We start from the raw sequence: 27,769 nt of genomic DNA, 5'->3' as shown, positions 1-27,769 counted from the left end.
TTGTGTTAGGTATTATAAGTCTTCTTGAGGTGACCTAAAGTATTCAGGAGGATGGGTGCAGGTTATATGCAAATATACTTTTGTATATTCAAACTTACTTGTAATTATTTAGAAACAAAGTACTAGTGACATACCTGGAGGTCAAGAAACTCCAGTTTCAACAAATGGGGCCGATGGTGTCTATAAAATGCTTTTTGGCAACTCAGGCTTCTTGATTTAGATTGTCAAATGGCACCTGAGGGTCTTTCCTGAATTCAGTCATTATCTAGTACTCGATGGGTCCCTGGTGGCTCAGATGGTAAAGAATCTGCCTGCAATGCTGGAGACCTAGGTTGGGAAGATCCCCTAGAGAAGGGACTGGCAAACCCCTCCAGTATTCTTGCCTGGAAAATTCTGTGGACAGAGGAGCCTGGCGGGCTATAGTCCACGGGGTCGCAGAGTCGGACAGAACTGAGTGACTAACACTGGTGCTCAGTGGCAGTTGTATCTACACTTAGCAGGTCATTAGTGCCATAGAAAAACATACAATTTTTTAAAGTGTATTTTGATTAACTCAACATATCCAAACTTATAATTTTAACATGTAATCAATAGAAAAATATTAATGTGATCCCTTACTTTTTAATATACTAAGTCTGAAATCAGTGTGCATTTTGCACTCAAAGTACATCTCAGTTTGCAAAGGCCAAATTTCAAGTGCTCAGTAGCCACATGTGCAGTTCTATACTATTAATATCATTTAGTAAAAGAAAGGGCACCGACACACACAAAATCATAATCTCTGAATTTTTTAAATGAAATTTAAGTGAAGAAAGAATGAATTAGCTGCCCTTGTTTTCCTCTGCCTTCATTGTGAATGTCTTGGCAAACCTTGCCAGTTCATAGATGCCGTTCACCAATTAGACACTTGAGGTGGGTTGAGTTGCAGGGTAGTGTCTGGGACAGCCATGCCCCAACCGGTGTTGACTCTTCTCTTCATTGAGCAGATATTCTTGAGAATCTACATACTAAGCCCTGCTAGATGCGTAACAAATGGTGACAGTCAAGGCCAACTGGGTCCCCAGTGGCTCTAGTCTACACAATTGAAAGGTTAATTACAAAGGAGCTGAGTGCTTGGTGGTGTGAGCTAAGGGTGGGACAGGTGCAGGCAATGAGGGAGTGTGCTGTCTGTAGAGAATTTAAGAACAGTAATAAACAGATGGAAAACTGGTCTGTTTTTCTTTGTTGTTTTGTTTTGTTTTTGGCTGTGTAGTATGTGGAATCTTAGTTCCCCGACCAGGGATCAAACTCATGTCTCCTGCCATGGAAGAGCAGTGTCTTAAGCCCTGGCCTCCCAGGGAAGTCCCCGTGGTCTTCTTCTTATTATCACCATGAGCCTGCAATTCTAAATCATGTCAGTGATGAAACACTCCTCACCGGAAGGCTTTTAAGTACCCAGATTCCCCTGTCCCCTTCTGGTCCACTAAATCAGGATCTCCAGGTGGATGGCTCAAGCCTTTGAAAGTTTAAGGTGCTCCCCAGATGCTGTGAAGTGAATTGCTGTTGTTGTTGTTTAGTCACTAAGCTGTGTCCGACTCTTTTGCTACCCCGTGGATTGCAGCCTGCCAGTCTTCTCTGTCCATGGGATTTCCCAGGCAAGAATACTGGAGTTGGTTGCCATTTTCTTCTCTAGGAGATCTTCCTGACCTGGGGATCAAACCCACTTCTTCTGCATTGGCAGGCAGGTTCTTTCCCCCTGAGTCACCAGGGAGCCCTTATGGAGTGAATTATATCCCCCCAACAATCCATGTGTTGAAACCCTCATCTGCCCCCCAGTGTGATAGTATATGGAGATGGGGCCTCTGGGTGGGAATGAGGTTTAGATGAGGGCATGAGGGTGAGGCCCTCATGATGGGATTAGTGCCCTTATAAGAAGGGACACCACAGAGCTTGCAAGATAACGACCCTCCAAGACCTAAATAGAGAAGCTGCAGAATGAAACCCATCTTGCTGGCACCTTGACCTTAGACTTCCCAGCATCTAGAATTGTGAAGAACTCAATGTCTGTTGTTTAAGCCCATCAGTCTATGGTATTTGGTTATGGCAGCCTGAGGTGATGAAGATACCAGGTCTAGAGCAGGAATAATAGGTAGGGTTCTTCTGCCATGCTGGCTGAGAAGAACTTTGAGTGCTCAAAGGAAGTAAGCTCTGTCTCCTTTAATAGTGATTTTACCAAGGATGGCAAGGTGGTGGCATGGAGTGAGGGGACTGGGGAAAGTTTTTTTGCCACAAGTGCCATGTATTTTGTTGTTGTTTTTCAGTCACTAAGTCATATCTGACTCTTTGTAACCCCATGGACTGTAGCATGCCAGGCCTCCCTGTCCTTCACCATCTCCCAGAATTTGCTCAAGTTCATGTCCATTGAATCGGTGATGCCATCCAACCATCTCATCCTCTGTTGCCCTCTTCTCCATGTATCTGCCATCCTCTAATTCTTTAAAGCCTTAACAGCATTTGTTATTTCCTTGAGCCCTCTTTTTCTCCTTCCTGGCATTGTAGTTTTGACAACAATGTTAGCAAACCCTCAAAGAACTTGACATCCTTCCCCTTGACTCAGTTACCCTCCTTGGATTTCAAAAACAGATGCTGATGAGCCAAGAGTCTTTATCTACATTGCCCTTTTGGTTTATCTTGAGTTTTTTCTGTTTCTTCTCTTCAGAGTTCTGGAACAAGCTTGGGAGTGATTCATTAGTCAAGTGTTTTAACTTTAAAACAAAAAAATCTCTGGCATTAGAAATGAAAGAAGACAGTTAAAGTGTAATATAATGGAATTCCTTATCTTTTTCATTCATTCAGCTGTTATTTTTGAGCATCTTCTATGTGTGGGTCTACATGTTACTGTGCCCAAGGGACACTTCAAGTTAAACAGGAGAGCTAGATTTCAAACCAAGTAATTATATTATGTTAGGGTCATAATGGGAGGTCCAAGGGAGCACAAAAGCCCATTTCTGTCTTAAATGAGGTGGTTGAGGGTTTCCTAGAGTGCTAATCATGCTTCTTCCCCCGTGGATTCAGCAGTTCATTGAACAAATAAATACTGAGCTCCTTCTATGTGCCAAGCTCTGCTCTCGGCATTCGGGAAACATCAGTGAACAAAACAAAGATTCCTGTTCTTATCAAGCTTATGCTATAACAGAGGGATCGAATAGATTGAGGTATCAGATAGGGACCGGCATTTCAGATTTAGTAGCTGGTAAAACACCATGGGAAATTGTGCTTTGGGCTTGTGGGGGGCGGTCAGTTGCTCCTTGTTTCTGCCCAAGTTGCCTTCCTTGCCACCATCTTCAGGGGAGACTAAACCTGCCTCATCCTGCACAGCCTCGGTTAGAACCGAGGAGAAAGGAGGCCGTGACCCTGAGCATATGTGCTGTCTGCAGGGATGGAGGAAGATCAGGTTAGCCTGAAAGAGAGGATTGTTCCTCATCTCAGCATTCAGATGAGCTACTCCTTCTCACTAGGAGAGAGTGTAGGGCTTGGGGGTGGGGGTGTGGGATGGAGAGATCAGATATCCCTGTATTAGGAAGGAAGGCAGGGAGAGAAGAGTGCCTCTTTTACTTTAGATCTGGAAAAAGTACAGGGATAAGGAATTTGATGATAAGAACTTGTTCACCAGGAAAATAGGAAAGAGGGGATTCTAGTTCAAGGAACGAACGCCATATGCTAAAACATAGGCCCTGTCAATAAAGCCCCTGTAATGTGGGGGTTTTGCCTCCGTGGTGTGGGTGGGGAACCTCCACTGGGTATCTCTTGTGCTCTTGGGCCCACTGTTTATTCTAGCCATTGCTGCAGCCACCAGCTTGACATAAAGTATCACCTGCCTGACCACATCTCATCTAGGCTGCATTGCACTTCTCTCACTTCCCACTATTGAGGAGGAAAAACTATTCCACTGCACCCTTATGAACAGTGTCTGGGGGCCTGCGAATTAAATCAACAAAGGCAGATTAATAAGAGGACAAGTTTATTGGCCAGTGGAAGCTAGCAAAAGAAGTAGTTGCTTGTTAAATGTTTAAAGTTCAAGGCTTATACACCTAACTTGGTAGGGGAGAGGGCGGGAGGAGAAAAGGGAAGAGCAAATAGACTTCTTTAGAAGAGACACTTGAGTTTTTAAGAGAAATGAATGGGACATAGGAAAGTTTGTGACAGTGTTTGTTTATGCAGGTGTGGGTGGTCTTTTCATCTTTTTATGACCATGAAACTCCCCAGAGAGGGAATTTATGGTAGCCTCAGTACTCGGAAATTGTTGACTGAAGTCACATGAGGGAAACTTTGAGAAGGCTTCTTCCTGCATCTGTTGATTCTCAGTTGCCTTTAACTCAAAATAATCCTTTCACCAGAGTGGCCTGTTTTAGGGTGGCAGATTCTAATCTCCTCCACTGTCTCAGGACCCTCTGACAGCTGCATGGGAAGTCAGAAACCATCCAGCACTCACGCGTGCGTGATCTGGGTGTGAACGGTGGAGCCCGTTGAGGACTGTCTCCTCTTCTGTCCCTTGGGCATTCCGCGTAGCCCTCAGAAGTTCCCTCTACCACTGGGCCCGGTTGCTCACCATGCTGGCTAACTCTAGAAGACCCCCTTGGAATGGCTTTCTTTCTTTTCCTGTTGTACTTATGTTACTTCCCAATCTTTTTCTTAGGTCGTCTCTCAAAAACCCTTGCATAAAAGCCCTCGGCCAGGCTCTGCTTTCTAGGGGAACCCAATCTAAGATAGAAAGTGCAGTTCAAAAAGGGTAGTGTTGTTGCCAAGATGTCACAGATAATATGTGGTAGGAAAGGAATTCAAACCTAGGCTTCACTAAAAAGCAAGACCTTTTTTCCTCCATCTCTGCATGTTTTCAGGTGTTAAACTATACTTGCATTCACTGCTTGAATCTCCTGGGCTAACAGCTAAAGTACAGTAGGAGTGAAAGAGAATGATATTTTGTAAGGTTTGAAGCTATGAAATTTACATCTGGTTTCTTTGCAATTTCAAGAGAGTCTTTGCCACCAATGGTTACATTTGGAAAGTTTTTCAAAATACTGGTTTTGGAATGGTTTTCTTAAAATTATTTGATTTGAAATCTATTTCATGTGGTTTCCATAACATGTAAGTGGTTTTCTAAGACAGTGCAAGCCTGTTTGGTTTCAAGCCACTTTTTGAAACCAGATCACTAAGGCAAAATATTTTTGTAACATTTTAATACTATTTAAATATTAAAGAATTTTTAATCCAAACAGTTTAAACCTCTTTAGAAACCTATTTATCTGAGTACCAAGATTTCTGGATAAGTTTCACACTGTTTAACGTCAAAACATTTAGTCAAAATAGTCTGGATCCGTGACAGATTTCGAAGCTGTATACTTTCAAAATGGCTCATCTAGATAACATCCAACAATATATGGACCATTTTATTGTCTCAAAACATTGGTTTCCCATCATATAAATATGAGCTTCAGCAATAACTTCACAGTATTGCAAAATCAGCTACATATTTTTTTAATTAAAACATCTGTGCCGTGCAGAAATGGATTGAAATGCTTTCTTTATCAATAGTATGGAAACTGTTTTCACAAACTTTCAGCCCTGCCCCCTCTCTCCTTCCCAGAGGGTTATGACCGTGGATTGCACATCACTGGACGGAACCAGCACTTTGTGGATTCACCTGGTGCTTGCCGTTTTACTAGTATTGTCCCTTGTAATTCTCACAACAATGCTCTGAGGTGTGTATTACTATTATGACACTCAGGATCAAGAAAGGTTTTAAATAATTTGCCTAAAGTCTTAAAGTTACTGAGGGCAGAACACGTTTCAGGCCTCATCAGTTTGGCTCCACGTCTCGAGTTCTTAACCATGATGCTTTCCGCCTCATGCCCAGTATTCATAACTTTAACTTACTGAACCAGTTTATCTTCTTTGTATATTTCCCCTCTTTCTAGTTTCTGTTCTGGTAGATTACAACCAAAGAATTTCCATGTCCCTGCAATCAGTTGCCAGATATATTATGAGTAATTTACCATCTATAACAAATGCTGATATTAGTGAATCAATTTACAGTGAGACACTACAATAGATTTGGGATAATCGATAAAGTAATATTTCTCCCATGCATTTCTATTCATATATGATTCTTGAGTAGGGACAAAGGGGAAAAGGTAGTATTAGAGAAAGAAATGCCATAATCCAGATGAACATAGCATCTTCCGGGGTGAAGATTTGACAAGAAGATTGACATGAAGATTTGGACAAGAATTGAACATTCCCTTTACCTGTGGTGGCCTTCCCAGGTGGTCTAGTGGTAAAGAATCTGCCTGCCAATGCAGGAGATACAAGAGACACGGGTTTGATCCCTGGTCCCTGGGTTGGGAAGATTCCCTGGAGGAGGGCATGGCAACCCACTCCAGTATTCTTGCCTGGAGAATCCCATGGGCTGGGGAGCCTGGTTGGCTGTAGTCCATGGGCTCACAAAGATTCAGATGCTACTGAGCACATACACATGTGCACACGCAAACACACCCCTCTCCGTTTAGACTGGAGCCAACAGGAAGTAATTTAGAGGCTACCTGAGGGACAAAATGTGGAAGAGTGAGACTTAGGAGTTGGGGGAAAGGAAGGGACACCTTGGCATAATAGCAGAAAGAGTACCTTCTTTCTGAGAGAAATTGCTTGTAAATAGAGGATTATGGGGAAAAATAAAATATTTCTCCTGCTCCTGGTAGGATGACTGCGCTGACTCTGAAACTGCTGTTTGTTTTTGGCAATGATTTGTTTTCTCTTGAATCCATTACACTTGGCCCTTGTAGATCAGAAAAAAATGCTCTGGCTCCCAAATCGGGCCTTAATTAAAATAATTTGTCATGGATAGATACGTCTTAACTGCTGGTTAGGGCTTATTAACCAGAATAAGCCATTTTGCCTCTGACTTGGTTTAAACCTGTTCAAGTAAGGGAAGAATGAAGACAATTATACAAATAATTTAGTCTTCAAATATAGTGTTCCCTGAAAAATTCACCTAATTAAAGCGAAGGTTTTTTTTTTAATTTGAATTTTCCTCACATTGGTTTTGGGTTATGTTAATGAAACTCCTGTCTGTAGGAGTAAGTACTGCTGGGGGGAGGAGGAGTAGGAATGGGTGATCAAGATTCCTGTGTAGCAGGAAAAATTACAGTTTAACAAATACAATGGCTGGCTGCATGTCTGCATTCCAACGAGCTGATTGCCTTTGTTTTTATTTTCACTACATCGATAATTAATTTTACCTTCAGTTCAGTTGGCACCCCACTCCAGTACTCTTGCCTGGAAAATCCCATGGACAGAGGAGCCTGGTAGGCTGCAATCCATGGGGTCGTTAAGAGTCAGACACAACTGAGCGACTTCACTTTCACTTTTCACTTTCATGCATTGGAGGAGGAAATGGCAACCCACTCCAGTGTTCTTGCCTGGAGGATCCCAGGGACGGCAGAGCCTGGTGGGCTGCTGTCTATGGGGTCGCACAGAGTCGGACACGACTGAAGTAACTTAGCAGCAGCAGCAGCAGCAGTTCAGTTCAGTCGCTCAGTCGTGTCCGACTCTGTGCGACCCCATGAACCACAGCACGCCAGGCCTCCCTGTCCATCACCAACTCCCAGAGTTCACTCAAACTCATGTCCATCGAGTCGGTGATGCCATCCAGCCATCTCATTCTCTGTCGTCCCCTTCTCCTCCCGCCCCCAATCCCTCCCAGCATCAGAGTCTTTTCCAGTGAGTCAACTTGTCGTATGTTAGAAGCAGGCAATACTTTTGTGAAGCAAATCAGCTTGATAAGCATTGGTGGACTTTGAATTGAGAAGGGTAACACCCCCCACAACCTCCCTGTAGCTGAATTTGGATGGGCAGTTGAAAATTGTTCTGGAGATAAAAGTCATCAGGGTTAGGGTTTGGGAAGCTGATAACTGGAGCAGAGTGGAGAAGATCTCCTGGGAAAGGAGGACCCAAGGGTGGAGGAGACAGGAATCCATCCTAGAGGAATTCCCTGCCACAGAGAATGGCCAATTTTAGGGGCGAAATGCCCAGTGTTAACTTTTCACAATGTGTGATTGTATGTATATTTTCATCTACGAAAGAGAAAAAAGTCAAACAATATGAAATGATCTAAGATAAATCTTAAAATGTTGATTTGGGTCCAATACTTAGCAGTATGGTCTTGGGCAGGTGAATTTCTAAACCTTTCTGTGCTTCCATTTTCCTAACTACAGATGTAGACCAGTGATGGTGCTCACTTGACAGAGTTGTTGAGAAAAGAAACTGGGGTCACATCTGCGAATGGTTAAGAACTTTATTTGACCTTTAATAAGCACATTTTTTCCTCCAGTAGTCATGTATGGATGTGAGAGGTGGACCATAAAGAATGCTAAGCGTCAAAGAACTGATGCTTTTGAACTGTGGTATTGGAGAAGACTCTTGAGAGTCCCTTGGACTGCAAGGAGATCCAACCAGTACATCCTAAAGGAAATTAGTCCTGAATGTTCATTGGAAGGACTGATGTTGAAGCTGCAACTCCAATACTTTGGCCACCTGATGCAGAGAGCTGACTCATTTGAAAAGACCCTGATGCTGGGAAAGATTGAAGGCGGGAGAAGGGGACGACAGAGGATGAAATGGTTGGATAGCATCACCGACTCAATGGACATGAGTATGAGCAAACTCTGGGAGTTGGTGATGGACAGGGAGGCCTGGCGTACTGCAGTCTATGGGGTCGCCAAGAGTAGAACATGACTGAGCGACTGAAATGAACTGAACTGAACTGAACTGAAAACTGAAGCATCCTATTGGTACTTTCCTGATGGTCCAGTGGTTAAGAATCCACCTTACAGTGCAGGGGACACAGTGGACACAGGTTCAATCTCTGGTTAGGGAACTAAGATCCCACATGCTGAGGTGCTGCCACAACTAGAGATGCACTATATATATATATAGTGTGTGTGTGTGTGCGTGCATGCACACTCAGTCATGTCCAACTCTTTGTGACCCCATGGACAGTAGCCCACCAGACTCCTCCGTCCATGGGATTTTCCAGGCAAGAATACTGGAGTGAGTTGCCACTTCCTACTGCAGGGCATCTTCCCAACCCAGGAATTGAACCCAGGTCTCTTCCTTCTCCTGCTTTGGCAAGCAGATTCTTTACCACTAGCGCCACTTGGGAAGACCACACTTAGAGTTATTAAGTCCTTCAGTGGCACTTTCTTAACTGCACGTTTTCTGCCAGCTGCAGCTCCATTTCTGTGATTCCTTTGCAGCAACATTTCTTTTGAGCATTATTAACCTCTGTCTCTAATTCCTTTCCTCACACTCTCTCTTGAACCAATGTTTCTCAAGTTTCCTTTTTCCATTTCTGTCCCCCTAAGGAATCTTTCTTGTTCTTTTTTTTTTTTTTTAATTGCTTTCTCCTACCCATGACATCTGAAAAATCCCATGGACAGAGGAGCCTGGAGGGCTACAGCCCAAAGAGTTAGACACAACTTACTGCCTAAGCACCCATGACATTTAATACTGCAGATGTTCTATAGAGTTGTTTATGTACTATATGTTTATTTACATTTTATACATAAAATTTTTTTAAACAAAACTATTTTTTCATCCCCCCCAAATTTGTTTCCCCTCCCTTGAGAGAGCTGTCATCCCCACCGAAAACACGTGTCTTGAATCTACCCCAGCCTTTCTTCTCCCCCACTATGCAATAGTTCCTGTTCAAGGTCAGTTTACTGACCTCCATGTTGCTGAAGTGTGTTAGTTGCTCAGTGGTGTCTGACTCTTTGCGACCCCGTAGACTGTATCCTGCCAGGCTCCTCTGTCCATGGGATTCTCCAGGCAAGAATACTGGAGAGGGTTGTCATTCCCTTCTCTAGGGGATTTTCCTGACCCAGGGATCGAACCCAGGTCTTGTTGCTGGCCAAAATCTTGACCTTCTCTGCCCACCTCAGCTGAATGAAAAATACAGAGACACAGTTTGGAGGAAATAGAAATGTGGCTTTTATTCTCAGCCAGCAGAGAGGGGAACCCAGTAGGCTCCTGCCCCAAGAACTGTGCCCCCCTCCAAGTCTGGAGGCTTCCGTAGGGCAAGGGCTTGCAGTTAGGTGATGATAAACAAAGGTGATAGGATCTTGATTGCCTCCTCTTGCATTGTTTCAAAGACAATCATAAATGGACATCAGTAACCCAGTAATTGAGTCTGGCAGTTTTGTGTTTCCGTGGCCTTCTTTCCGATGTGTAACCACCAGGGGAAGGGTATTGTAAGGGTAAACACCACATAGGGATGTATTTAGCAAAGAGTCAAAGGAAAAAATTGTGAATTGTAGCTCCTGCAGAGTTAGTGGGGAGAAAAACTTGGTGACAGACACGTAGAGTTAGGAGCAGTTAAACAGCTAGGAATGTTCAGGCCCTGATCACTCTTCTCTTTATCTTCTTTGTTCTCAGGAAAAGGAAAGAGAAAAACTCATTCCTCTTTTCTCCTCTTCACTGCAAGTGTCCTGCATTGCAGACAGAATCGTTACTGTCTGAGCCACCAGGGAAGCCCCCCTGTTGCTAATCTGTGGTCAATTCTCAGTCCTTATCTTACTAGACTTCCCACCAGCGTTTGCCGTGCTTGATCACTCCCTCTTCCTTGAAATACTTTCTTCTTCACTGGCTTCTGGCACACCCCACTCTCTTGGTTTTTCTCCTAGTCACAGCTGCTTCTTCTCAGTTCCTTTCTTCTTGCCTTCTTCTTAATACTGGAGGACCCCAGGGCTTAGTCCGTGATCCTCTTTCTTAACTATACCGACTCCCTGTGTGATCGCATCGAACATCCTGGCTTTAAGTTCATGTATGGACTCATGATTCCTTACTTTGTGTCTCCACCAAACGTCTCTCCAGGACTCCAGGCTCATATAATAACTGCTTACTTGGTCCCTCTACTCCAGTGTTTAATGGACCTCCCCGACTAATATATCCAAGATTTAGCTTTTGAAATTCTTTCTCCAAACTGCTCTATACAAGATCTTCTCTATTTTTCTCACACTCCACCAATCCATTAGAATATTCTGATACCAAAATAAATCCAGAATGCTCCTTGGTATTTACCCAAATGAACTGAAATAAACCCATATCCACACAAAAACCAGCATGGGGGTGCTTACAGCAGCTTTATGTATAATTGCCAAAACTTGGAAGCAACCAAGATGTCCTTCAGGAGCTGAATGGATAAGTAAACTGTGGTACATCCAGACAATGGAACATTATTTAGCACTAAAAATAAATGAGCTATTAAACCATAAAAAGTTATGGAGGAAACATAAAAGGACATTACTTATGTGAGAGAAGCCCATCTGAAAAGGCTACAGACTGTGATTCCCACTGTCCTTTGTTCTATTTTTGTGGGTTTTCCCCTTCTTTGCCTTTTAGCCACCCCCATTCTGGACTCCTTTTTCCTATTCTAACTACCTAACACTAAGTGAGAGAAGCCAATCTAAATACAGTGATTCCCACGGTATGACATTCAGGAAAGGGAAAACTATGAAGACAGTGAAAAGATCACTGCTTGCCAGGGGTTGGGGAGAGAGAAGGGTGGGTTGGCAGAGCACAGAGGATTTTTAGGGCAGTGTCAAGGATGACACTACAATGGTAGGTGTATGTCATTACATATTTGTCAAAACCCATGAAACGTACAATACCAAGAGTAAACTCTAATGTAAACTATGGGCTTTGGGTGATAAGGACTGATGTTGAAGCTGAAGCTCCAATACTTTGGCCACCTGATGTGAAGAACAGACTCATTGGAAAAGACCCTGATGTTGGGAAAGATTGAAGGCAGGAGGAGGGGACAGCAGAGGATGAGATGGTTGGATGGCATCACCGACTCAATGGATATGAGTTTGAGTGAACTCTGGGAGTTGGTGATGGACAGGGAGGCCTGGTATGCTGCAGTCCATGGGGTCCCAAAGAGTCGGACACGGCTGAGCGACTGAACTGAACTGATGCATCAGTGCAAGTTCATGGTTAGAACAAACTGTACCCATGGGGTGCAGGACATTGACACACAGAGAGAGGCTGTCCATGTTGGGAAGGGGGCAGGGAATAAATGGGAATTCTCTGTGTTTTCTGCGAACCTAAAACTGCTCTAAAAAAGTCTATTAAAAAATTCAGAATCTGCTACCAGTTTGGTGAGAGCCACCATCTTAGTCTGTCTCCTGAAGGACAATAATCACCTTCCGGCTGGGCTCCCGGAATGCCTTGTCGCACTAGAGTCTATGCTTTGCCTAGCGGCCTGAGGGTTCTTGCTGGAACACAGGTCAGATCATGTTACCCTTTTTTCTCAGCACCTTCCGATGGCTGCCATCTGACTCAGAGAAACCCGAGCTCCTGGTGCTGGCTTTCCAGGCCTCCCTTTCTAACCCCCTTTCTTCTCCTCTCCCTCTCGTTCACTGGGCTCCAGTCACCCTGGCTTCCGTGCTGCTCCTCAGGCACAGCAGGCTCCTGCCTCGTGGCCTTTGTACCAGCTGTTCCCCTGAAGGCCTCTTCTTCCGGCATCCTCAGGACTCCCCGCTTCACTCTGCAAGCCTCTGCTCAAATGTTGCCTTTTCAAGGGGACTTGACTGTCTGCTTATTTACAACTGTAGTGCTTCCACCCCCTGCATTCTGAGCTCTTTGACCAGCTTTGTTTTTTTCATAGCACATCATTATTTAGTATACTGTATTGTTTACTTACTTTTTAATGTGGGGGCAAAGAATGTGTGGGCAAAGAATGTCACCTGCCATTTAAGTCAACAAAAGATGTTGTGGCCATCAAGCCATCAGCCACTCTAGCCCCTCTCCCCTCCCGAGTATGCACCCTGAGGGGATTCAGGATGGAGAAAAAAAGGAGACTGGCCCTAGATAGCTAAGGTGCATATCAAAGGAATAATTTCAGTAAGCCCAGACTCTTGCATTTTCCTCTACATGGAAAAGCAGTAAATCATTCATTTGAGATGTCTGACGTTTTCTTTAATTAGCAGTAATCTTTTGATGTTTGGCTTCCTGATTTGTTTTGTTTGCAGAAACTTCAGTGTATCTTGGCGTCTTCCTTAACTCTTTGGAACAGTCCCTCTGAGCTTTCTGAGAAGCCGTAACCCTTGTTCAGGTTTTCCCAGGTGGTGCTAGTGGTAAAGAACCCACCTGCCATTGTAGGAGACGTCAAGAGATGTGAGTTCTATCCCTGGTTCAGGAAGATCCCCTGGAGGAGGGCACAACAACCCACTCTAGTACTCTCGCCTGGAGAATCCCATGGACAGAGGAGCCTGGTGGGCTACAGTCCATAGGGTCTCACAGAGTCGGACACGACTGAGCGGCTTAGCACTCACTCACTCGTCCCTTGCTTAAGTCCTCGGTAAGTCTGCTGGTTCAAACATAATTCTCAACTTTTAGGCTGTGCATTTGTTTTTCAGTGGACAGTTTTTTATTTGGTCACCCATTGACAAAATAAAAGGTCCATGAAAACAGTTAATGTCTGTCTGTTCTGTTTGCTGCTGTGTCCCAAGTCCCTAGAACAGTGTCCACGTGTATGCTCAGTTGTGTCTGACTCTTTGCAACCCCATGAACTGGCTCCTCTGTCCATGAGATTCTCCAGGCAAGAATACTGGAGTGGGTCGCCATTTCCTCCTCTAGAGGATCTTCCCAACCCAGGGATCGAACCCATATTTCCTGCATCTCCTTCACTGGCAGGTGGATTCTTTACCATTGAGCCACCTGGGAATCTCCTCCCTAGAACGGTGCATGGCATATATTAAGTGCTCAGTCAGAAGTTGTTGAATAAATGAGAGGCTCCCTACTGCCTCTGACTCCAGGTCCTTCTGCAGTATATGCTTCCAGGGATGGTCTAGGCACATAGAAGCAAATAATTATATTGGGTTGACCAAAAAGTTTGTTTGGGCTTTGGCATAACATCTTATGGACAACCTAAATGAATATTTTGGCCAGCCCAATAAATTAAGGCAGTTCTTGTATTTTACTATGCTGTATTTCTGTTGCTTATACACTTCAGTAAAAGTCTGCTACATACAATTTTAACAGTATTGGAAGGACTGAAGTAATGGGGTGTTCAGTGAATAGCAGGTAGGATGGAGAGAAGACAAAAGAAAAAGGATGTCAGTCAGGGAATGAAGAGAAATAATTCCACAGAAACACCAAGTCAGTAAGAATGACCAGAAGAAACATCTGGTCCCAGAGAATCCTGGAGTCATTAGAATAATAGTGTATATTGTTATTTTGCCTGTTCATATACTATGCTGCTGCTGCTGTTGCATAGTCGCTTCAGTTGTGTCCGACTCTGTGTGACCCCATAGACGGCAGCCCACCAGGCTCCCCCGTCCCTGGGATTCTCCAGGCAAGAACACTGGAGTGGGTTGCCATTTCCTTCTCCAATGCATGAAAGTGAAAAGTGAAAGTGAAGTCACTCAGTCTCCTAGCGACCCCATGGACTGCAGCCTACCAGGCTCCTCCGTCCATGGGATTTTCCAGGCAAGAGTCCTGGAGTGGGTTGCCATTGCCTTCTCCGATACTATGCTAGTTGAGTGAAAACTGAAAGAGCCCCCATCCCACCAAGGCTGGAAGCCTTGCTGATATCTAGACAGCAGTTGTCTTGATCAAAAGTCGAAGAAATGCTCTGATTCTTCATTTTATTTGGCTGATGTAAGTATAACCAGGGATACGCTCTCTAATAACTGTTCTCCAGGCTTCACTTTTCTTCTTTTTTTCTATTGTTTTTATGAGATGATCTCAGTTCTGATGTGCTTAGCTGCTCAGTCATGTCAGACTCTTTGCACCCCCATGGACTGTAGCCCTCCAGGCTCCTCTGTCCATGGGATTTCCCAGGCAAGAATCCTGGAGTGGGTTGCCATTTCCTATTCCAGGGTATCTTCCCAACCCAGGGATCAAACCCGCATCTCTTGTGTCTCCTGCATTGGCAGGTGAATTCTTAGTTCTGGTAGCTGGGACCAAAGGTGTAGGGGGAAGAAAATGGGTCATTGTGGGGCTGAGTAAAATTCTGCAGGATCCAATCCTTCTGATCCAGAGACCACCTCCACCCTCCTCTCCTGATGCAGTGACTGAAAGCTCTAGGACTCAGACTCCAAGGCAGAGCTGGCCTTCTCAGTTGATTTTACATCAGTGCAAGTATGTTTCCTTCTGGCTGAAATGCCTCAGATTGCAGGTCTGGAACATGTATTAGTGGAGTAATGTCTGGGGAGAAAAAGACGATAACACGGAAACACTGACTGCTATGGCAACAGTTAAAATAATAAACAACATTTTTTCCCCTAGGAAAATCATAGAGTTTGGCCTTGTGGCAACTTTAGGAAGGGAAATAAGTTATACCCAAGTTAGATCTTGTGTTTGGCTAGATTTTTTCCCCCGGGTTGAAGAGTTTTGCTAAGTGCTTTATTGGGCAAATGGAGGATGTCATTCAAAACTCATATGTCTTTCTAGAAAATTTTTTAAACAAAAGAAACTCAGAATGTATGAATTGAAAAGTCAAAATTTCCCCTCCCCCTTCTCATTCTTCCTCTTTTGGGGTAACCACTGCACTAGGGATTGTTGTAAAATTTCTCTACCTATACAAGTATATTACTAACTGGTTTGGGTGTTTTTGGTTTGTTAATTAAATGGGTGATTAATTAATAGGGGGCAGTCAGCAATTAGTATAATTCCCCCCTCCCGTTTCTTGCTTTGAACAAACTCAAATGATTTCCCTTCTCAGCATCTCAGATGGTCTCATAGATTTTTGACAACTGGCAAGTATTCAACAGTCCAGGCCAGTATAAATTGAAACTTTATAATCTCTCATCGAATTCAAAGTTTCTTTCCCCACCACCCTCCTAGGCTGCCCGGCCCCAGCTCAGTGCTGACCTGATGCGGGAGCAGGAGTGGCTGTGGTGTGATCCGGTCTCTGACCCTTCCTGCTCCGCCATGTCCTTTGTGGCCTTTGTCTCCTCCAGTATGGGGAAGAGGGAATTAGAAAAAAAAAAAAAGAGGGGTCTTATTTGACTGGCACTGTTGTAACCTGTGTGGTTGATGCCCAAATGTCAGCTCTTCAGAGACCCCAGGCCCTTTACTCTGCAGAGAAATCAATCTCTTATACCATTTGATGAGTTATAGCTCCCTAAACTTGCACCGTAATAATTCATGCTTTCAAGCTGTGGTTTTGGAGAAGACTCTTGAAAGTCCCTTGGGCTGCAAGGAGATCAAACCACTCAATCCTAAAGGAAATAAACCCTGAATATTCATTGGAAGGACTGATGCTGAAGCTCCAATACTTTGGCCACCTGATGCGAAGAGCTGACTCATCAGAAAAGACCCTGATGCTGGGAAAGATTGAAAGCAGGAGGAGAAGGGGACGACAGAGGACGAGATGATCGGATGGCATCACTGACTAGATGGACATGAGTTCAGCAAACTCCAGGAGATGGTGAAGGCCAGGGAAGCCTGGCGTGCTGCAGTCCATGGGGTTCCAAAGAGTCAGACATGGCTGAACTACTGAACGACAACACCAAAAACTTGTACCCTACCTTGTTTGCCTTCCTTCCCCAGTCATTATGAAAGTATATTTGTCAAGGTAGGATGATAGAACATGTTTTCTTTATTTTTATTTAGCATGATTCATGCTTTAAAAATATTGAGACATAGGATATGTGGGCCTCCCTTTGCACTCTTGGTCTGGGACCTGGAAATGTTAGGGATGGTCATGGTTCAGCCCATAGGAGACTTGTGCCTCCATGACATGCCCCGCCTTGGAAGTACAGATGGGTTCTGCTGGCGCCTGCTCTCCTCTCTCCAGCCTCGCAGGGAACCTCAGCCAGCCTCCCATCTTTCTGCCTCTTCAGGCTAGTGTCTCTCTCCCTGTATACCCCCAAACTCTGAGCACTGCCTTTCAAATTCTCCCGGAACCCTTCCACCCTCTGTTTTAGGTAGTGATACCTAGTGGTGAGCTTGTGTACAGCCAACGTACATTAGGCTGAAGGATGAGAGGTAACTGCTTCTCCTGGCAGACAGACTCATCTAGACTCCATGAGTGGTTCTCCCGGGGAGCATCTCCCTCAGTCTGAAGGGGAAAGGAAGAAAAACACGACTTTGCTCTCGACTCCCATGGATTCCCTTCCGAAGATATTCTCTACTGGATCTCAGCCTTTTCTTATATGACCTGGAGGTGGGTGAACAGGATCCATAGGGAAGGGCACCTCCTGGTAAGACCTGTGTGGATATGTCTAGAACTTCTCTTAGAACGTATGTGTCTTCTTCACCCAAGCCTAAACCTTGGGCGTTAGCAGCATACAGAGACAATGGGGAAAGCGCCACCTGGTGATTTTTCATACATGCACACCTACTCATTTGTTGATCATTTATTGAGCCCTAAACTGGCCTCTTTCATTTGGATGGCCATTTACACGTTCTTCTAACAGCTCCATAACATTTCACATGGTGCATGTGTCTGTACCATAATTTATTTAACCGTTCTCATATAGACAGTTATTTAGGTAGGTTTTTTGATATATCAAGAAAGACTGTGATGAATAATCCTTAAATATATATCCTGTGCCCTTTTATAAATATTCTTAGAAGTGTGATTGCTAATCTACAGAGTTCACAGATTTTACATTTTGGTAGGAAGCACATTTAGTTTAATTGGTGGAGTCAAATTATCCTTCAGAAAGCTTCAGCAATTTACACTCTTACTAAAGTATCTTTCCCTAAACCTTTGCCTACACCGAATGCTGCTGCTAAGTCACTTCAGTCGTGTCCGACTCTGTGCGACCCCATGGACGGCAGCCCACTAGGCTCCGCCATCCCTGGGATTCTCCAGGCAAGAACACTGGAGTGGGTTGCCATTTCCTTCTCCAACGTGTGAAAGTGAAAAGTAAAAGTGAAGTTGCTCAGTCTTGTCCGACTAGTAGCGACCCCATGGACTGTAGCCCACCAGGCTCCTCTGTCCATGGGATTTTCTAGGCAAGAGTACTGGAGTGGCTTGCCATTGCCTTCTCCACCGAATAGTGTCACTCTAATCAGTGACAAATTCTCTCTTTGGTATTTTAATTTGGTTTTCCCAAATCACTAATGAAGATGAATACCTTGTATATACTTACTAGCTATTTGGAATTCTGTGAATTGTGTTTGTATCTTTTGATGACTTTTTAAAATAATTTTTTAAAAGTCTTTATGGAACTTGTTACAATATTGCCTCTGTTTTATATTTTTGTTTTTTTGGTCCTGAGACATGTGGCATCTTAGCTCCTTTAATAGGGATTGAACCCACACCCCTTGCATTGGTAGGCAAAGTCTTAACCACTGGACCACCAGGGAAGTCCCTAGATGACTTTTTTAATGTTTAGGATTCTGTTTCAGTCATAACTGCTTGATCTTAACACATGTTGCAAATATTTTTTCTCTATCTGTTGTTCCCAAGATGCTTTAATCATAAATAGACAGATTCTTGAGGCCAAAGGATTATTTTTGTTGACTTGAGTTAGTACCTCCAAAAAAACAGAGTAATGAATTATATATTGGTCAACAAATTTACTATAACAAATTATCCCCAAGTTTCTGTAGCTTCATTCAATGAAAGTTTATTTTTCAGTTTTGCAACACCCCAGCATGGGTGTTCCGGATCAGCTCTTTTCCAAGTGACTCATGGATCCAGGATCCTTCAACTTTGGGCTCTGCTCTAAATTCTTGAAGTCTTCTCCATTTCAGCTGGCAGATGGGGAAGGAAAGAGCAGAGAATTTCATGGGATGTTTTATAGGTCAGGCTTGGAAGTGCCTGGCCTATGCATCACTTCCTCCCTTATTCCTTTGGCCAGAGCATAATCATATTATGAAGAAGACTAGAAATGAGATCTAGGTCTGAGCCTGCAGAAGCCTCTGCTGCAGTAAATGGAGCAGACCGACATCTCAGCAAATACACTTCTTCACAACTCATTGTGTTACTGAAGGAAGTCTAGTGACTCTTGAAAGGAGAGCATAGGGTGATCCTTATCAAACAGTTTTCAACACACAGGGTGCTGTCTGAATCTCAAGCATCATGAGTCTGATGACATCTTACATCTCTTCCTTATGAAACATAATTTGAAGTCTTCTTCAAAGGGGATATGGAGTCTTCTGAATTCTTTTATAAGAGGAAAAAAAATTCTCTCTCTCTCAATCCTAAAACATTTCTGGAGATTTCCTTGCCCTTCTCAGACTCAGAGGCTTTGAGTTGGGGGATTGGTGCAAGGGCTAGGAACAGGCATCTCCAGTGGGGGCAGGGGAGCAGTTGGCTGAGAGCTCACAAGGCAAGCTAGAGCTGGGGTGGAATTGAAATAAATAAGTTTCCGGATGGGGAAATCAGTGTGAGGGCTGCTGAGTGGTGAGCTTTGGGAATGTAACTTTTGTAAGGGATGACCTTAATAACAGATTAGGGCAGGGGGAGAAGGCAAGAACAGTCTGGAGCATGGATTTCTGATCCAGGTTTAAAATGAGAAGGAGGGGCAAATGCTAAGATTTGTGATGGAAGCAGCATTCAGAATTGTTCCCCAAGAGTGACAGCAGGAATTTCCAGACAAAACATTTTATCATCTTCAGCAGCCTTGAGCCCATGACAGCCCTCTCACACCTTGGCCGGTGTGATATTCTCTAAACCCAGGCCTTTATGTCATTAGGAAGCAGAGCTTCGCCACCTGGACCACCTTCAGGGGTTATCCTGGGGTGCTGTTTGGTGCTCTGGCTCTGAAGATACTTGGCTAGTTGGAGAAATGCTATATGGACATTCATACCTGGAACGAGAGTGAATGCCCTCTGGCCTCATGACCAATGATCCCATTCCATTAGATGTGCTGTTGAGGCCAGCAGGCCTGTTTTTTTTAAATAAGGGGTAATTAGTTCCAGGACCAATCAAAAGAAGACAGCAACTTCTCCCCAAACTCTTCAGGTTCCAGTAAAGTTCCTGACCTTGGGCACCTTGCTTTCTCTCCCTGGGACTGTTTTACCATCTGAAAAAATGGGGTAAGTTTGTGGGGGTGATTTCTCTTCCAGCTCTGACTTTCTTAGAAGCTAAATACAAGATGTAAAACCCAGAGTTTGCAGGAAAAGGGGGGTTCTGTCCCAAAGTGATCAGCGTGGTCTCCCATTGGTGAGTTCATATATAAGCCGGTAGTCTTTTTGATGCCCTAGACTGCTCAAGGGCTTTAAAGTCTTCCTCATCACTCACACTGGAAGACAAAGCTGTCCCGGGGGATGCTTAGTCTCTGTTCAGGAGGCCTCACTGCCTGGTACCCCTCCACCTCCCAATCCTAGCACATCACTGATTTCTTTCTTGTGGCCTCTCCCTGGTTGAGTCATCCTTTCGAATAAATCCATGTTGATGGTTCCCTGGCTTTAAATTTTGGCTTCTTATCACAGGGTTGCTCATCCTCTCTGAAACAATACACTGAAGGTCATGGATAAGTCCTCACTAGTCTTGCAATGACTTAGAATCCCAGGTGTCCCCATGAAGAGAGAAATTGGACAGTTGTTGTGTATCACAGCACTTGTCCTGATTTTTCTGTCTGACCAAACTTCAGAGGGTGGCAGATGATGGTCAAATAATGTTTAGCTCTGAGAGGCCAAGAGTCAGCTCTGTGAGAGGGTGATATGAGTTAATGGCCTTTCCATTGGCTAGGGATTTAGTAGAAGTAGAACATGCACATTGTAGGTCCTGAGGCTACCTTGGAGAATTCATTTACCACATATTTTGCTAAGATGAGAGGAGATGACAATCAGATATACATGGGTAGCAGCCAACAGGATCTTGGAACCAGACAGGAAGAGATCCTAGTTGATGTTCTGGTCCAAACTTGAGCTACTATTCTTTGAAGTTGGTTGTTAAATTTATTTATTTATTTATTATTTTTTGGCTGTGCTATGCACAGCATGTGGAATCTTAGTTCCCTGACCAGAACCCATGCTCCCTGCAGTGGAAGAGTGGTATCTTAATCACGGGACCACGGGGAAGTCTCAAAAATAATTTTCAGGTCTAGGGTATTACTGTCATTACCAAAAAAAAAAAAATCAAGATGCACTATTTGGGGCCTTATATGGGGCTGGGAGTAATCATGATGATTGACAGAACACTGAGCCTATTTTTCTTTATGCCACCCAGCCCCTTCTAAGTTAACAATCAGGAAAGGACAGTTTTGTGGAGGGAAGTGTGGTATTGATTAATTAACTTCTGCAGCATGGCTGGCACTCTCTGCTCTGACCAGACCTTAATTTCCTCCACTTTGTAGGGGCACATCTGGAAAAGAAAAATGAATCTACCAACCCAGAGAGACAATTGTGGGAGAGAAGCTCCCATGTGGCTAGAGAGAATTTTCTAGAAGAACTTTCTTATCTAGGAGACCTACTCTGGGCTATGGCTGGATGAAGCACAAGCTGGAATCAAGATTGCCGGGAGAAATATCAATAACCTCAGATATGCAGATGGGCTCCAAAATCACTGCAGATGGTGACTGCAGCCATGAAATTAAAAGACACTTACTCTTTGGAAGAAAAGTTATGACCAACCTAGAAAAAGCAGAGACATTACTTTGCCAACAAATGTCCGTCTAATCAAGGCTATGGTTTTTCCAGTGGTCATGTATGGATGTGAGAGTTGAACTATAAAGAAAGCTGAGTGCCGAAGAATTGATGCTTTTGAACTGTGGTGTTGGAGAAGACTCTTGAGAATCCCTTGGACTGCAAGGAGATCCAACCAGTCCATCCGAGAGGAAATCAGTCCTGAATATTCATTGGAAGGACTGATGTTGAAGCTAAAGCTCCAATACTTTGGCCACCTTGTGCAAAGAGCTGACTCACTTGTAAAGACCCTGATGCTGGGAAAGATTGAGGGCAGGAGGAGAAGGGGATGACAGAGAATGAGATAGCTGGATGGCATCACTGACTCAATGGACATGAGTTTGAGTGAACTCCGGGAGCTGGTGATGGACAGGGAGGCCTGGCGTGCTGCAGTCCATGGGGTCACAAAGAGTCAGACATGACTGAGTGACTGAACTGAACTGAATTGAACCCTGGGCTATGGCCTTGATGAGAGCAGGGTCCATGTCTTAGCATCATTTCTGGTGCACCCTGGGTGGCAGCATAGGGAATGAACAGGTGAACCCAGGGCCACCTCCCCAGTGTCCAAGATGAATGCTCCTGGGGCTGAGATGCCCTCTTCATAAGTAAAACCCTACAGTGCTTGCCCCACAATTTGGCACATACTGTCCTATTCTGTTGTTTTCTAAATCTTACCCCATTTCTTACTATTTGCATTGAACATGATGTTTGAGATCTAGCCTGATTCCTAGATGTCAATTATGGTTTCTGACTGCTGTGTAATGTTTCATTATATATTTATACCAAGCTCTCTAGATATGTATATCTAGGTTGCCTCCAGCAACTAATCAACTCCCAGCCACCCCCAGGCTCACAGTATGTCCTCATACTTGTCTTCTTCCAAAACACCATCTGATTTAGTTGTTTAGTGTTTACTTGAATGGTTTCAATCACAGAGTCATTGCTTTCTTAACTAGTGTGTAAATTCCTTTCGAGCAGATAATCACAGTCTCTACCTGTTGGGTGCTTTTGGGTATAGATGAAATTATGTGTTATGAAGTGCTTAGCACATTGTCTGGCAGGCAGAAAATTCTCAGTAGATGGTATAAGCCCTCCAGAGCCTAGAACACATTAGGACTTTAATAAATACCAATTACAGTAATGAATGTTTAATCACCTCTGGTGATCTGGGGTCTCCTTCTTCATAAAGCTTGGTCCCAGAACACTTAAAACATGAGGTGTTCAGGAGGCGGTAATTACGAGAGTCACCATTAATCCTCCCAAATTATTCCCCTTTTACAGATGATAAAACTGAAACTCAGAGAGGTTTTGCATCTTGCTTACGATCATCCAGCATCGTTCCTGGCAGAACTGGGACTGAAACCCTGGTCTAACTCCAAAGTTTTTACTTTTAACCACTCTGCTATATCACCACCCCTGGGGAAGCACGCTTAGATTATTACTATTTCAGCAACAGTAGCTTTTATTTTCTCTGTGTGTGGATAACAAAAAATTTAAAATTCAGTTAATGCTTACTGAGACCTCACATGTGCCAGGCCCCCTGCCAGGATCATGTCTAAAGGACATTTGTGTAAATTACTGAAAGATGCTCCCTGGATGGATACAGCAGAGGGCACATGGCTTGGTGAGTAGAAGCCGGGCTGGATTCTGGCCTCTGTTAGTCCCCTACCCTGGCGCCTCTGTGCAGTACACAAACTGCCCGTGTGTGTCGTACCTCTGGGAATATGGCACGTATTTCCTCAAAGCCATGTCATTGAATCTTCTTCTCCACAACAGTCCTATGGGGCTAACACATTTCCGCTGGACAGATGAAGAGACCAAGGTTCAGAGTTGCAACATTTCAAGACGACATGATCTTAAGGTACACAGATCCAGCGTTCACATGGGAGTCCTTTGGCGTCAGATCCACAGACTGGCAAGCATAAAGCAGTGTGATGGAGTGGCTTTCCATGTAGGGAAGCAAAAGAGATGCAGGAATCACTGGGCAGAATCTGCCAAGTTTGACAACTAGCGCTGAGCCCATCCTCATGCTTTGATGTAGCTGCCTCCCCAGTGAGTGATGGATGTGGTCCCCCATCGGAACTCCAGAGGAGACGAAGTTCCAGACAGGCTGAAACCGTCTGGGGAGAGGTCACCAGTGAGCTTAGCGCTGCAGAATGTGAATGCTTGAAGGCTCTTATGAGCTCCTGGAATAGGCTTCAGGTTTCAGGGCCCGTACGGCCTCCACTGCACAAGGGATTAGGAAATATATTTACCTGTAGGTACAGAGTAGCACATGCTCAACCGAGGACCAAGCGATCTAGCCAGTGGCTCAGCGGAGAGGGACAGGCTTCTGGGTAGTGAGGTTACGATGAGGACCCCAGAGAAAGTCACACTGAGCTTGCCCTCTGGCACCTGTGAGCCAGCCTCTCAGAGCCTTGGTGTCCTCATCTCCTCCCTTATTCCTCTATGGTTTTTTATAGTCCTTTGGAGACTGAGCTTATGATCTCCCTAAAGATACACCTATGTCCCAAGGTCAAATCAGGACCTCTGATTTTTGAATATTTTATGAAATCATTATCTCGGAATGAAGTCTACCCTCCCTTGTTCATGGTAGCATTATTCACGATAGCCAAGATATGGAAGCAACTTCGGGACCTGTTGACTCCTGAATAGGAGAAGAGAATGTAAGATACATAAAAATATGTAAGTAAAGGGTATGAAAAGTGAAGTGACAGTGAAAGTTGCTCAGTCAGGTCTGACTCTTTGTGACCCCATGAACTATTCAGTGCATGGAATTCTCCAGGCCAGAATACTGGAATGAGTAGCTGTTCCCTTCTCCAGGGGATCTTCTGAATCAAGGGATCAAACCCAGGTCTCCCACATTGCAGGCGGATTTCTTTTACCACTAGGGAAGCCCAAGAATGCTGGAGTGGGTAGCCTATCCCTTCTCCAGGGGATCTTCCCAAACCCAGGAATTGAACCAGGGTCTCCTGCATTGCAGGCAGATTCTTTACCAGCTGAGTTACCAGAAAAGCCAAATAAAGTGTATATAAATGTGATATTCATATATATATTCAGTTCAGTTCAGTCGCTCAGTCGTGTCCGACTCTTTGCGACCCCATGAACCGCAGCACGCCAGACCTCCCTGTCCATCACCAACTCCCGGAATCCATCCAAACCCATGTCCATTGAATCGGTGATGCCATCCAACCATCTCCTCCTCTGTTATCCCCTTCTCCTCCTGCCCTCAATCTTTCCCAGCATCAGGGTCTTTTCAAATGAATCAGCTCTTCGCATCAGGTGGCCAAACCTTCACTATCAATCCTTCCAATGAATATATATATAACACATATATATGAATATTTACTATTCAGCCTTTAAAGGAAGAGGAAATTTTGTCATTTGAAACAGCATAAATGAATCTGGAGGGCATTAAGCTAAGTGAAGTAAGTCAGACAAGGAAAGACAAATAACTCACAGTATCACTGATACGTGGAATCTTTAAAAAAAAATTGCCAAAACTTTAGAGTAGAGAGGGGCTGGGGGTGGGAGAAATAGGGAGGGGCTGGTTAAAGGGTACAATTTTCAGCCAGAGGATGAATAAGTTCTGAGGATCTAATGTATACGACAGTGACTAGAGTTGATAACACCACTGCATGATTGAAATGTGCTTAGATATTCTCTCTCACACACACAAATGATAAATATGTGAGGTGCTGGGTGTATTGATTAACTTTAGGGTGGGAATCCTTTGACAATGTATGTGTATATCAAATCATCACGTGGCACACTTTAAATATCTTCCAATTTTGTCCGTTATATGGGCTTCCCTGGTGGCTCAGTGGTAAAGAATCTACCTGCTAATACTAGAGACCAGGATTTGATCCCTAGGTCGAGAAAATCCCCTGGAGAAGGAAATGGCAGTCCACTCCTGTATTCTTGCCTGGGAAATCCCATGGACAGAAGAGCCTGGTGGGCTATAGTCCACGGGGTCACAAAGAGTCAGACACAACTTAGCAACTGAGCGTACCATGCCCATCAAGGTAAAGCTGTGGGGAGTTCGGTGGTGGGCCAGGGGAGAATGTTGTTCTAAAGCATCCAGGATTTTTCTGCCAGTTAAGGAGATGTGTGTTTGGATGGGCTGTTCTCAAGATACTCCACAGGTATTCCTTCCCTCTGAAACTGGGGACTCCCCCATCTCACACACACACACACACACACACACACACTGTTCTGGGTGCTGGAAATGTCATAATAATTCCTACTTCAAGGGAGTTTATTTACATTTAAAGGGAGACAGACTAACAAGTGTTTATAATCCTAATAAGAGCCAAAATAGGCACTAGAACACTGGAGGAATCAGAGAAGACTTCCTGGAGGAAGTAATGTCTAAGCTGAGTCCCAAAGGATGAGTAAAAGGTTGAATGGGAAGCAAGTTCCGGGTGCACAGCACAGTCTGTGCAAAGAGCCAGAGCAAAACCAGCAAAGCCTGGTGGTTTGAGGAACAGAAAGATTGGGAGACAAAGACCTCACAGGGTTGGCTTGTCTGTTTTGCTACAATCACGCTTTTGGACTTTACTGTGGGGCACCAGAAGAGCTGAACAAAGATTAATGCACTCTGAAGTTGAGAAAGATTGCTTTGGCCTGATGCAGAAGGCAGGGAGGGTGGGGCAGAGATTGCTCAAGGGGAGATTTGTTAGAAGGCTATTCAGAGGTGGGATTATTTAAGGAAACCTAAAAGCCCAAGTCTAACTGTGCCCATTAGGAGAAAAGCTCCACCCCAGAGAAGCTACCTTTGGAATCTTTGGAATCTCTATGATCTTGGAGGCCAGTGAGAGCCTCAGTCCTCTAGGCTCCCCCTGTACAATGGGAGTGCTCCAAAGTGCCCCCATTCCTTCCCCTTCCAAGAATCTTTCCTCCCAGCATTCCTGCAGCCTCCAGATTGATCACGTGTATTTCTTCCTATGCCCTTCAGTTTCCCCTCTGACTCTCCTCTGATCTTCTCTTGACCTCCCTGGGGCACACATAGAGATAAACTGTTGGATTCTTGGCAGGAGAGTTCAATCTCTTTCCCAGCTCTGGCCTGACACATTTCCTAGCTCAGCGGGGCAGAGGCAGCCCCTTCGCTTGGTCTGGAACCAGGCAGAGGGGCAGGGAAGGAGCTTGGATTGTCAGAAGGTCTTTCTGTGATTCCAAGACAGAAAGAGGAACAGATTCTGGTCCCTTCCATCAGTAGCGTGGTGCCCTGTCTCATGGTTCTCAACCCAGAACGCAGCTTAGAATTGCCTTCTGGGAACCTAAAAAAAAAAAAAAAAACTGCCTGGCTCCTCAGAGATTCTGATTTAATTGTCATGGGATAAATCCAGGCATCTGTAGTTTTAAAAACTGCCGGGCTAATTCTAACGTGGAGGAAGGACGGGGAATCACAGCTCTCTTAGCATCCCATTTCAGAGATAAGCTGACACTTAGGTGGAGTGTCAGCTCTGGCTATTTTTTTTTTTTTTTTTGCTGGGCTTACCTTGGGCAAATCACAGCCTCCTTGAGCCTTATCTATTCCCTCCTCTGTACAGGGGGTTAATAGTACCTACCTCTTAAGAGAGTTGTGAACCTACCAAGTCAATCATTTGCATTTCCTATAACATAGTGCCTGGCTGCAGCACTGAAGGGTTATTTCTCTTTTTATGATGTCTTCAAGTTAGGTGTTGCCCTGTCCTTTTTCTTTTTTCATGCCCAGGGACTTTAGTGTAAGTTGGATGACCAGATTTCTAACATTCATCTGTGAGAGCAGATGTACTCAGTGAAGGAGAAAGGTATAGGGTTAACATTTTTGCAAAATGATTGCATAAAATAAGTTTGTCTCCAGGTGCCCACCCCTCATTTCTTCTCCCTGGACCCTATGGCTTTTTGGACAGGATTTGAGGCCCCTGGAGGTCTCAGTCCCCAGCATCATCCCCAAAGAGGATGGAGAGAGGATTCTTCTGTAAAATTTTCCTTTTGTAAGTGGTTTCATCGCCATTACAAAGTAAGACTTTCCATAGCTTTCCTGCCAAAGTGTGTTCCGTTGGTCTCTAGATGTAGCCTGTGTGTTCTTTTCCTATGGGTGGATTCTCAGAGATGCCACCCATTCTATCTTCCTTTTGCTGTGATGATTGGGGGTAATGCT

This window comes from Moschus berezovskii, chromosome 14 (assembly GCF_049115385.1).
Source record: "Moschus berezovskii isolate FMDL1 chromosome 14, NW_MosBer_1.0, whole genome shotgun sequence".
NCBI classification, from domain to species: domain Eukaryota; kingdom Metazoa; phylum Chordata; class Mammalia; order Artiodactyla; family Moschidae; genus Moschus; species Moschus berezovskii.
The sequence above is the reverse complement of the archived record's forward strand: the minus strand, read 5'-3'. Positions refer to the sequence as shown.